General features: G+C 43.2%; 1 protein-coding gene across 10 annotated transcripts in view; it reads left to right on the forward strand.

The window, feature by feature from the left end:
- LOC138736045 (protein mono-ADP-ribosyltransferase PARP11) overlaps window positions 1-12,370 on the forward strand; it is an 89,177-nt gene that overhangs the window by 15,949 nt on the left and 60,858 nt on the right. For 2 of the 10 annotated variants that reach the window (XM_069884874.1, XM_069884876.1), the window contains exon 2: window positions 3,026-3,142. The exons of 5 other annotated variants lie outside the window; for them this stretch is intronic. The gene's annotated coding sequence lies outside the window, so the exon portion shown is untranslated. Of the gene's footprint in view, window positions 1-3,025; window positions 3,143-4,281; window positions 4,302-6,874; window positions 6,976-10,368; window positions 10,467-12,370 lie in introns of those variants that run through there. 3 more of the 10 variants (XM_069884884.1, XM_069884877.1, XM_069884880.1) reach the window with 3 other exon arrangements.

Consider the following 12,370-nt stretch of genomic DNA (forward strand, 5'->3'; position numbering starts at 1 on the left):
CTTACTATCACCCATATAGACATCATCCACAGCCTTTCCTTCATTAACTTTCTTTGAAATACACAACAAGATTGGTTAAACATGATCTACCACACACAAAGCTATTTTGACTATCCCTAATCAGTCCCTGCCTTTCCACATACTTATATATTCGATCTCTTAGGACACATACCAATAATTTATCTACTACTGACGTCAGGCTCACTGGCCTATAATTTCCTGTGTTACTTTTAGAGTCTTTTTTAAACAATGGAACAATGTGAGCTACCCTCCAATTGCCAGGGCCTCTGCAATTTCTTAACTAGCTTCCCTCAAGGACAAGGGAATATCTTGTCAGGCCCAGGGGATTTATCCACCCTTATTTGCTTTAAAGACAGCAAGCAGTTCCTCCTCTTTAATTTGTATAGGTTACATGACCTCACTGCTTGTTTTCTTTGCTTCCCTAGACTCTGGCCACTTTCCTGGGTAAATACAGTTGCAAAAAGCAGTTTCAGATCTCCCCCATCTCTCTTCTCTTTCTTCTCTCTCTCTTTGGCTTGGCTTCGCGGACGAAGATTTATGGAGGGATATGTCCACATCTGCTGCAGGCTCGTTGGTGACTGACAAGTCCGATGTGGAACAGGCAGGCATGGTTGCAGCGGTTGCAAGGGAAAATTGGTTTGTTGGGGTTGGGTGTTGGGCTTTTCCTCCTTTGTCTTTTGTCAGTGAGGTGAGCTCTGCGGTCTTCAAAGGAGGTTGCTGCTCGCCAAACTGTGAGGCACCAAGATGCACGGTTGGAGGCAATCTCAGCCCACTGGCAGTGGTCAATGTGGCAGGCACCAAGAGATTTCTTTAAGCAGTCCTTGTACCTCTTCTTTGGTGCACCTCTGTCTCGGTGGCCAGTGTAGAGCTCGCCATATAACACGATCTTTGGAAGGCGATGGTTCTCCATTCTGGAGACGTGACCCACTCAGCGCAGTTGGGTCTTTAGCAGCGTGAATTCGATGCTTGCGGACTCTGCCAGCTCGAGTACTTCGATGTTGGTGATGAAGTCACTCCAATGAATGTTGAGGATGGAGCGGAGACAGCGCTGATGGAAGCGTTCTAGGAGCCGTAGGTGATGCCGGTAGAGGACCCATGATTCAGAGCCGAACAGGAGCATGGGTATGACAACGGCTCTGTACACGCTGATCTTTGTGTGTTTCTTCAGGTGGTTGTTTTTCCAGACTCTTTTGTGTAGTCTTCCAAAGGCGCTATTTGCCTTGGCGAGTCTGTTGTCTATCTCTTTGTCGATCCTTGCATCAGATGAAATGGTGCAGCCAAGGTAGGTAAACTGGTTGACCGTTTTGAGTTCTGTGTGCCCGATGGAGATGTGGTGGGGCTGGTGGTCATGATTTGAAGCTGGCTGATGGAGGACCTCAGTTTTCTTCATGCTGACTTGCAGGCCAAACATTTTGGCAGTTTCCGCAAAACAGGACATCATGCGCTGGAGAGCTGGCTCTGAATGGGCAACTAAAGCGGCATCATCTGCAAAGAGTAGTTCACGGACAAGTTGCTCTTGTGTTTTGGTGTGAGCTTCCAGGCGCCTCAGATTGAAGAGACTGCCATCCGTGCGGTACCGGATGTAAACAGCGTCTTCATTGTTGAGGTCTTTCATGGCTTGTTTCAGCATCATGCTGAAGAAGATAATAAAGAGGGTTGATCCCCCATCTCTAGTGGCTCCATAAATAGCTGACCATTCTGATCTTCAAGGGGATCAATTTTGTCCCTTACTATACTTTTGCTCTTAATATACCTGTAGAAACCCTAGGATTTTCCTTCACATTGTCTGCCAAAGCCACCTCATGTCTTTCAACCCTCCTAATTTCCTTCTTAATTTTTTTCTTGGATTTTTTATATTCCTTGAGTACCCCATTTGCTCCTTGTTGCCTATATATGCCTCTCTCTTCTTAACCAGATCCCCAATCTCCCTCAAAAACCAAGGTTCCCTGTGCATTAACTATGCCTTTAATCTTGACAGCAACATAAACTCTGTACTCTCAAAATTTCAGGTTTGAATGTCTTCAACTTACCAAATGCATTCTTACCAGAAAACAACTTGTCCCAATCCACACTTTCTAGATCATTTCTCATTTCATCAAAATTGGTATTTCTTTAGTTTAGAATCTCAACCCAGGGATCAGACCTATCCTTATCCTGAATTAACTTGAAACTAATGGCATGATGATCACTGGACCAAAATGTTCCCTACGCATGCTTCTGTCACCTGTCCTGTCTTGTTCCCTAATAGGAGATCCAGAATTGCCCTCTCTCTCATTGATACCTCGATATATTGATTTAGAAAACTTTTCTGAACATATTTGACAAACTCCAAACTATCCTGCCCTTTTATAGTATGGGAGTCTCAGTCAATATGTTGAAAGTTAAAATCTACTAACACAACTTGGTTTCCTGCAGCTGTTTGCTATCTCTCGTTGACTCTTGGGCAGTCTATAATACAGCCCCATGAGTGTGGTCATTACCTTTCCCATGTCTCAACTCCACTCATCTTGCCTCAGTAGATGAGCCCTCTGGTCTGCCCTGTCTGAGCACAGCTGTGATATTTTCCTTCTCTGTTGTATCTGAAACAATGGAACCCCAGAACATTGAGCTGCCAGTCCCACCCCTCCTGCAACCAAGCTTCACTAATGGCCTCAATGTCATAATTCCATATGCCAATCCACACTCTTAGCGTGTCTGTCTTTCCTACAATCTCCTTGCATTGAAATAGATGCAGCTGAGAATGCCTTCCTGTAATCCATGTACACCGTATCCACTGCTCTACCTTCATTAGTGGGCTTTATTACATCTTCAAAGAATTCAAACAAGGTCATGAGGCACAACCTTCCCCTGACGAAGCCATACTGACTAATACCTAATCAGATTATGCCTCTAAATGCTTATAAATCCAGTCTCTCAGGATCTTCTCCAACAACTTGCCCATCACTAAAGTAAGACTCACTAGTCTGTAATTTCCTGGATTTTCTTTACTCTCTTTCTTAAACAGGGAATCAACATTTGCAACTCCTCAATCCTCCAGTACTTCTCCTGTCCCTAGTGACGATGAGAAGATCATCGCCAGTGGCTCAGCAATCTCCTCCCTCTCTTCCCACAGTAGCCTTGGGTAAGTCTCATCTGGTCCTGGCGCATTACTTAAACTTCCAAGTTTTTCAAAATCTTCAACATATCCTCTTTCATAATGTCAATATGTTCAGTGTTTCAGTCTGGTCCATCATCCCTACAGTTACCAATATCCCTTTCTCTAGTGAAAGTCTTCATTAAGGACCTCTACTCCCTCCTCCGACTCCATGCACATGTTTCCTCTTTCACCCCTGATAAGTGTTAACCTCACACGACTCATCCTCTTGATCTTCTCTTACTTGTAAAATACCTTGGGGGTTTCCTTAATCCTGCTCTCCAAGGCCTTCTCATCGCCCATTCCTGCTCTCATAAGACATTTCGTCAACATTTTCCTGGCAATCGTGCAATTTTTGAGAGCTCTATTATTTTCTATCTTCTTAAACATTTCATGAGATTTTCTTAACAAGATTTTCTGCATTTCTTGTACACATTCACCTTTCCATCCTTTATCTGCCTCAATGGAACATACTTGTGCAGAGTGCCATGCACATGTTCCCTGAACATTTGCTGCATTTCAGCCTTATATTTCCTTGAGTATATCTGCTCCCAATTTATGGTCCAGAGCTCCTGCCAAACAACATCATATTTTCCCCTACCCCAATAATTTTTTTCCCCAAATTGTCTATCCCTATCCTTTTCCAGTGCTGTGAGAATGGAGAGAGAGTTGTGCTCACTTTTGCCAAAATGTTCACCCACTGAGAGATCTGACACCTGACCTGGTTTATTTTCCAATGCCTATGATGTCAAGATACCTTCCTTAACAGACCTACAAAATTCCACTCCATTTAAAACCCTTCATTCTAAGATAGGCTATCAAAGTCAGATGGCCTAAATATTTAGAGGCAATATTTGAAAAGCTCAGACTCAGTAGAAAGCAGCTGATTGGGTAATTGAGGTCAGATGGCCCAAGCCATTGGAGGCAAGATTTGAAAGCAGAAAGCAGCTGATTGGGTAATAGAGGTCAGATGGCCCAAGCCATTGGAGGCAAGATTTGAAAGCAGAAAGCAGCTGATTGGGCAATTAAAGTCAGATGACCCAAGCAGTTGGAGGCAAGATTTGAAAAGCTCAGACTCTTACTGATGGAGGAGGAGCATGGGAATTGAGAGAGCTGGGATCGAGGTGGAGGCGAGTGCCTTTAAAAAGTAAGTAAAGGGTTAAATAGAATGGTGATTGGTGGGAAAAGTAATAAAGATAAAGGACAATGACAAAAAGAGGGTTAGCACAAGCAGAATGGTCAATGTGTGGGTGGCCCAGGGTAAGAATGGGACTTGGAGAGTGGCGAGCTTGATTCCAATAAGGTAAGATCTTTGAATTTAAATTAGGAAGGGTTAATGGACACAGCATCTTGGGTAGTTGAATGTTCTGATTGCAGGATGTGGGAAATCTGGGACAGCACAATTATCCCTGATGACTACACTTGCAAGAGGTGCACGCAGCTCCAGCTCCTTGGAGACCTTTTAGGGAACTGGAGCTGTGTAAACAGGATCATTTGGGAGGCAGAGGTAGTCATAGAGAGGAGCTTCAGGGAGACAGGTGACTGTTGGGAGAAGGAATAGGTAAAGGCAGACAGTGCAGAGCACTCTGTGGCTGTTAGATACTATTGGGGCGGAGGAAATTGTTGAGGGAATGGCAATAGATGTGGTCTACATGGATTTTAGCAAGGCATTTGAAAAGGTCCCTCACAAGAGCTTATCCAGAAAGTCATGAGGCATGGGATCAGTGAACCTTGGCTGTGTGGATAAAAAATTGACCTGTATGAAGAAAGCAGAGAGTAGTAGTGGAAGGAAAGTATTCTGCCTAGAGGTTGGTGACTAGAGGAGTGCTGCAAGGATCTGTTTTGGAACCCCTTCTCTTTGTGATTTTTATAAATGGCCTAGATGAAGAGATGGAAGGATGGGTGAGTAAGTTTGCGGATGACATGAAGTTTGGAGGAGTTGCGAATGGAGCTGAAGGTTGTCGAAGGTTACAAGAGGATAGAGACCAAATGCAGAGTTGGGCGGAAAAGTGCCAGTTGGAGTTCAGTCTGGAAAAGTATGAAGTGATGCATTTTGGAAGGGCAAACTAGAAAGCTGAGTACAGGGTTAATGGTCGGTTACTGAAGAATGTGGATGAACCGAGGGACCTTGGGGTTCAAATCCATACATTCCTCAAGGTCACTGCACAGGTTGATAGATGAGTTAAAAAGGCCAAAAAGATGTTGGGCCTCATTAATAGTGGGCTTGAGTTCAGGTGGAGAGAGGTCATGTAACAACTCTACAAATCTCTGTTGAGACCACATTTAGAGTATTGTTTTCATTTCTGGTCATCTCATTATAGGAAGGATGTGGAAGCTATGGAGAGGGTGCAGAGGATATTTACCAGGATGTTACCTGGATTGGGAAATGGTCTTATGAGGCAAGCTGGGACTTTTCTCTTTGGACTGTGGAAAGATGAGAGGAGACTTGATAGAGGTCTACAAGATTAGGAGAAACATAAATAGGGTGGACAGCCAGCATCTGTTTCCCGGGGAGGTATAGCAAACACCAGAGGACATATGCACAAAGTGAAGGGAGGGACGTTTAGGAGAGACATCAGGGGTATTTTTTTTTTATGCAGAGAGTTGTGGGTGTCTGGAATGCCTTGCCGGGGATGGTGGTGGAGGCTGAAACATTAGGGGCATATAAGAGACTCTTAGATAGGCACAAGGATGGAAGAAAAATAGAGGGTTTTGGGGCAGGGTGTGTTTAGTAATTTTTTAAAAGAAATATATGGGTTGGCACAACACAGGGACGAAGGGTCTGTGCTGTAGTGTTCTCTGGTGTCAATCAATTAAAATCACATGTCACTACAACCATGTTACATTAGCACCTTTTTAGAATATGCTTCCCTGTCTGCTCCTCAAGATCTATTATGGGATCTAAAATATACGCCCAGTAGGGTTATTGACATCTTTCTGTTTCCAACTTCTACCCACACTGATTCAGAAGACAGTTTCTCCCCCCCCCCCCACTTTTCTGCAGCTGTGATGGATCCATGACCAGCAATGCCACTCCCCCACCTCTTTTCCTTCTTTCCCTGTCCTTTTTGAAACCTCTAACACTCAGCAGCCATTCCTGCCTCTCAGACAGGCAAATCTTTCTAATATCCACATTGACTTTGATCCATGTATCCCCAAGTATAATTTTCATTCGTTTCCCTACCACTTTCTGTCCTATAATTTCCTTGCTCTTAAAATGTCTTAATATACAAGCATTCTCCACATTTTGCTACCTGTCCATGCCCTTGACAAGCACACAATGCCAATTAGTTATTACCTTCTCCACTTCCTCTGATTCCAAACATAAATTCCTTTCTTGGCCCTTGAATGATCCTATCCTCTTACTTGTCATCCTCTTGTTTTTAATGTAAATATAAAATGTCTTAGGCTTTTTTTAATCCTGCTCACCAAGGACATATTGTGGCCCCTTTTGGACTTCCTAATGTCTTGCTTGAGCTTTCTTATGCAACGTTTGGCACTTTAAAGGGATGTGGGTCAAACGCAGGCAGGTTGGATGAGGGTGGGTGAGATATTTTGGTTGGTATGGGCAAGTGGGCAGAAGAGTCTGTTTCCAAGCTCTGTGACTCCATGGCCATCATGATTCTACTAACTCCACGTTGCCTCCTACACTACAGGGAGTAGAGACCCAGCCTCTCTTTATAATTCAAGCCCACCAGTCCTGATAACTTCAGGACAGAATTTGAAAGGCCATCCTCCCACCAGAAGAGAGGATTTCTCTGCCCATGGAAGTGGTTTGGAGCAGATCTCCCTGCCTTGGAATCAAACAAGAAAAAAGCACGGTTAGCAGAGTGCTGAGCACAACACTTTTGCAATGCCAGTGTGGTCTATAGAGTTTGTACGTTCTGCCCGTGACTCCATGGGTTTTCCCCAGGGTCTCCAGTTTCTCCCCACCCCCACCCTCCAATATGTACAAGGTCGTTGATTAATTTGTGTATAATTGGATGGGACAGGTTTAAATGCCCAGAATCTGCTTCTACTGTTCTCCAAATATTTTTAAAATTCGTGCAATATTTAAAATCTGCAGATGTTGAGGGACTCGTACAGTACGCAATTGTGCTGGAGAAACACAGCTGATCACACAGCATCCGTAGAATGTAAAAGGCAATCGACGTTTTGGGCTTGAGTCCTCTCAGTAATCATAGAGCTATACGGCATAGAATAGGCCCTTCAGCCCAACTAGTGCATGCTGACCAAGTTAGCATTCTGAGTTAATCACATTTGCCTGCATTTGATCGATATCCCTGTAAGACCGTCCTATCCATAAATTTGTCCAAATCTTGTTCTGGCCTCGCTTCTACAATTTCCTCCGGCCTCTTATTCCAGATTCGGACTACTTTCTGAGTGGAAAAGTTGCCTCTAGCGTCCATCCTAAATCTTTCCCCTCTCATCTTAAACCTATGTACTCTAGTTCTAGAATCATTTTCACTGGGAAAAGAACTGTGAACATTCACTTTATCCATGCAATCATAATTTTGTAAACCTCTCTGTGCACCAATCCATGCTGCAAGCCTACATCGCTCCTCAACCCTCTGGTCATCAACAACTTGGTTGGCTTTACCTCTTGCACCCATGATGAGCTCGTCAACCTTATCCACTTTGCTGCCACCTTTCACCCTGAACTCAAGTTCACTTGGTCCATATCTGACAACGCTTTCTCAGTCTCTGTCTCCAGAAACAAACCATAATCAGACATCTTCTATAAACACATTAATTGTCACCATTACCCTAACTGCACCTCTTCCCACCCTATCTCCTGAAACAATACTGATCCTTTCTCTCAATTCTTCTGCTTTTGCTGCACCTGGTCGCAGGATGAGGCCTTCCATTCTAGGATGTCTTCCTCCTTCAGAAAAAATGAGCATCCCCTCTCCTGTCATTAATTCCGTCCTCACCTGGATCTCCTCCATTTCTCGCACATCTCCTCTGGCTCTTCTCCCCTGAAATGCAACCAGGATGGGGTTCCCCAGTCTTCACCTACCACACCACCAGTCTCTGCAGCCAACATATTATCCTACAAAATTTCTGCCACCTGCAACAGGATCCCACACCAGACACATCTTCATTTACTGTAGGAACTGCTTTCTCCAGGACTCTCTCACCCATTTGCCTATTGATCAAATAAAGTGACTGCAGGAAATGCACTGACACCTCCACCCTCACCAGCATTTAGGTCCCAAACAATCCTTCCAAAGTGAAGTAGCACTTCACTTTTGAATCTGTTTGGATCACTTTTGCATTCGATGCTCCCGATGTGGTCTCCATACATCTGGGAAACTGGATGTAGACTGGCTGAATGTTTTTTTGAGCACCCTCAACCTACCCACTGGAACAACTAGGACCTCCCAGTGGCCAATTATTTTAATTCTACACATCATTGACACATCTGTCCATAGCTTCCTGTGCTGCCAAACCAAAGCCACCTCAAAATGGAGAAACAACACTTTGTATTCCATCTCAGCAGACACAAAACAGACGGCAATTACATTGATTTCTCCAATTTCTGTTAACCCCCTCACCCGTGTCCCTCTTTCCTAATCCCTTTGTGTCATTTCCTCTAACTCCCTTTCCCTTCTCCTATGAGAGCTACCCACTACCCTCTTTCCCCCATCTCAGATTTTTTTCTTCTATCCTCTCACCTGTATCCACCTATTACCTTTACCTGTTAGCCTGTCCACCTTCCCTCCCCTCACCTTTTTATTTAGGCACCTGCCTGCTGTTGTTGACAGAGGCCAGGCCTGAAATGTTGGTTAACCTTTACTTGTGTGGTCTCACCAATACCTTGTACAGCTGAATCATGAGGTCCATCTTTTGTACTCTGTTCGCTTCCCAATGAAATGTCACGGTCACTGCCTTATCCACCGAAGTTGCCTCTTTCAGGGAATGATGCACCTGTATCCCTAGGTCTCTGTTCCCAACACTCTCCAGGGCCATACCATTCACTGAATAAATCCTGCCATGGTTTGATTTACCAAAGTGCAACTCGTCACACGTTAGAGTTAAATTTCATTTGCCATTCATTGGCCCATGTACCTAACTAATCTAGATCCTGTGTACACTTCCTTCCTCACTGTGCACTACACTACCAATTTTAGTGTCATCTGCAAATTAATGAATTGTGTTAAATACATCGTTATTTATCCTAATGATTTGGTTGGCAATTGTACCAGCCTCCATCAACTCCCCCACATTTCAGGCACACACCATTCTTTGTATTAATTTTTTTTTTAATTACCTCTGACATCTCCCTGAAACTTTCCTCCATTATTTTAAGATGTCCTCTGGTATTTGTATTGTCACTCCAGGAAAATGGGTGCTGTCTGTCTAACCCTATCTAAGCCCTTCAAAAACTTGTATATAAAGTCACCTTTCAACCTTCATCACTTTAAAGTAGTGGTTTTCAAACTGCCCCCCCCCCCCCCAGACTCACATTCCATTTAAGCAATCTCTATGCCTTAAATGCTCTGTGATGGGTAAGGGATTGCTTAAGGTGGTACATGAGTGGGAAGGGAAGGCAGAGAACCACTGCTCCAGACCCAGTTGTTACTGAAATATTTTGCTTGAGAAAAATTTGTCATTGAGCCATTTTCTTTGGAGTTTTGAAACCATTCACATAATGAGTCAAGTAGGTACATTTAAAATAGTGGTTTTCAAACCTTTTCCTTTCCACTCACATACCACCTTAAGCAATCCCTTACTAATCACTGAGCACCAATGGCATCGGGATTGCTTAAAGTGGTGAGTTTAGGGCGACAGTTTGAAAATCACTGCTCTCAAGAGAAAAGCCCAAGCTCTGTCAACCTGGCTTCAGAAGACATTTTTTCCAATCCAGGCAACATCCTGGTAAATTCCCACTGCACCTTCTCTAAAGCATCTACATCCTTCCTGTAACTGAATACAATACACCAAGTGTGGTTCAACCAGAGTTTTATAGAGCTGCAACCTTATCTCAGGGTTCTTGAGCTCAATCCCTTGACTAATGAGATGCAAATTTTAAATCTTCCACTCATTTAGCTTCTCCTGAAGATTGTGTCCAGAGCTTCCTCACTTAACATTCATACTTGTTTATGTAGTCTACAATGAATCTTGCTGAGACAAGCTGATTTTCATACTTTGAGCATTGCTAATGTTCTATCTTTTTTTGAACTGCTTCAGTCTTTCTGATGAAGGTGCTCCCATCTTGCAGTTGGGAAAGGACTTCTAGGATTTAGACCCAGTAACAAAAAGGGATTATCAACATATTTCCAAGTCAAGATAGTGTGTCACTTGAAAGGTAACCTATAGGTGGTGGTATTTCTATGCAATTTTACCTTTGGTTGTGATATGGATTACAGATTTGGGAGATATTGTCCTACAAAACTAATCAAGCCTCTTGAGAGTTATTGGAGTTCTACTTATCCGGGCAAGTAAAGAATATTCTGTCACACTCCTGACTTGTTGAATGGGGAAATTATAGGATTGCAATCTGCCAACAAAAAATACTGTCATTATATATCCAAGTTGGTGTGATGTGCGGCCTGATGGCAATTTCACATTCAAATATATTGCTGTTTCTATCCTTACTGATGACAAGGTTCACTTTAGGATGTGCTTTTGAAGTAGCCTTGGCAAATAATGGGCAGTGTATGTTGAATATGGTATACACTGGAATAATAGTGTCAAAGGGTATGAATGTTTGGAACCATGTTCTGAGAACCAAGCATACCATTTTGTCCTGGATGGCATTGAATTTCTTGAGTGTTATTGATTCTCATTCATCCTGGAAAGTTTAAGTATTCTTTCTTGCTGTTGATGTGTGCCTTGTAGATGGTGGAAAGAAGTTTGCTTTTTGGAAGGACAAACCAGAAGGTTGAGAACAGGGTTGATTAGGAGTGTGGATGAACAGAGGGATCCATACATCCCTAAAGGTCGCCGCACAGGTTGATAGGATGGTTAAGGCCTTATGAGATGTTGTGCTTCATTAATAGGGGGATTGAGATCAAGAATCAAGAGGTCATGTCGCAGCTGTACAAATCTCTGGTGAGGCCACACTTAGAGTATTGTTTTCAGTTCCAGTCACCTCATTATAGGAAGGATGTGGAGGCAATAGACAGTGCAGAGGAGATTTATCAGGATGTTGTCTGAATTGGAAAGTCTTATGAGACAAGGTTAGCAGAGCTTGGACTTTTTCAAGCATAGAAGGACAAGAGGAGACTTAATGGAGGTCTACGAGATTATGAAATGCATAAGTAGGGTGGACAGCCAGCAACTGTTTCCCAGGCCAGGATTAGCAAACACCAGAGGACATATGTACAAAGTGAAGGGAGGGAAGTTTAGGGGAGACATGAGGGGTAAGTTTTTTTTATAAAGAGTTGTGGGTGCCTGGAATGCCTTGCCGGGATGGCGGTGACGGCTGAAACATTGGGGCATTTAAAAGACTTAGACAGGCACATGGATGGAAGAAAAGTAGAGGGTTTCGGGGTCAGGAGGATTTAGGTTTTTTTAAGGAACATATGGGTCAGCACAACATTGATGGCCGAAGGGCCTTAACTGTGCTGTATGTTTTAAGTAGAACATGAGTGTCTGCAGGCACCTTGATTGAAGTAAAAACACAATGCTGGAAAACTCAGCAAATCAAACAGTGTCCTTTATATAGCAAAGATAAAGATGCATAGACTTCAGATAGATTGTCAGAGTGCAAACATGACATCACATACAACCCTGAGATTCTTTTTCCTGCAGGTGAGGCAGAATGACCATTTATACCACAAAAAAACCTGACTCAGTGAACATGTAAATAAATAAACGTGAACAAACTGCAATTCAGGGAGAAAAAAATTCAATAAAGTGCATAAGTAAGAGCTCTTAAATAAGACCCTGATTGAGTTTATCGTTGAGGAGTTTGATGGTGGAGGAGTTGCTTGCAATAGAAGGACATTAATGAGGCAATTGAAGACAATATTGTCCTTTGTACTGCTGCTGGGATGATTGACCTCCAACAATCAATCTCGCATCTTGTGCGAGATGGACAGAAAATGCTGGATACACTCAACAGGTCAAGCAGCATACGTGGGAAGAGAAACCGTTAGCTTTTCAACTCCAAGACCATTTGCAAAAATTGGGAAAGAGATTTTAAGAGGAAGGCAGAAAGTGATGTGAGCAATGGAAAGTGCGTAGGGTATATATCAGTAATGGGAA

This window comes from Narcine bancroftii, chromosome 6 (assembly GCF_036971445.1).
Source record: "Narcine bancroftii isolate sNarBan1 chromosome 6, sNarBan1.hap1, whole genome shotgun sequence".
NCBI lineage: Eukaryota > Metazoa > Chordata > Chondrichthyes > Torpediniformes > Narcinidae > Narcine > Narcine bancroftii.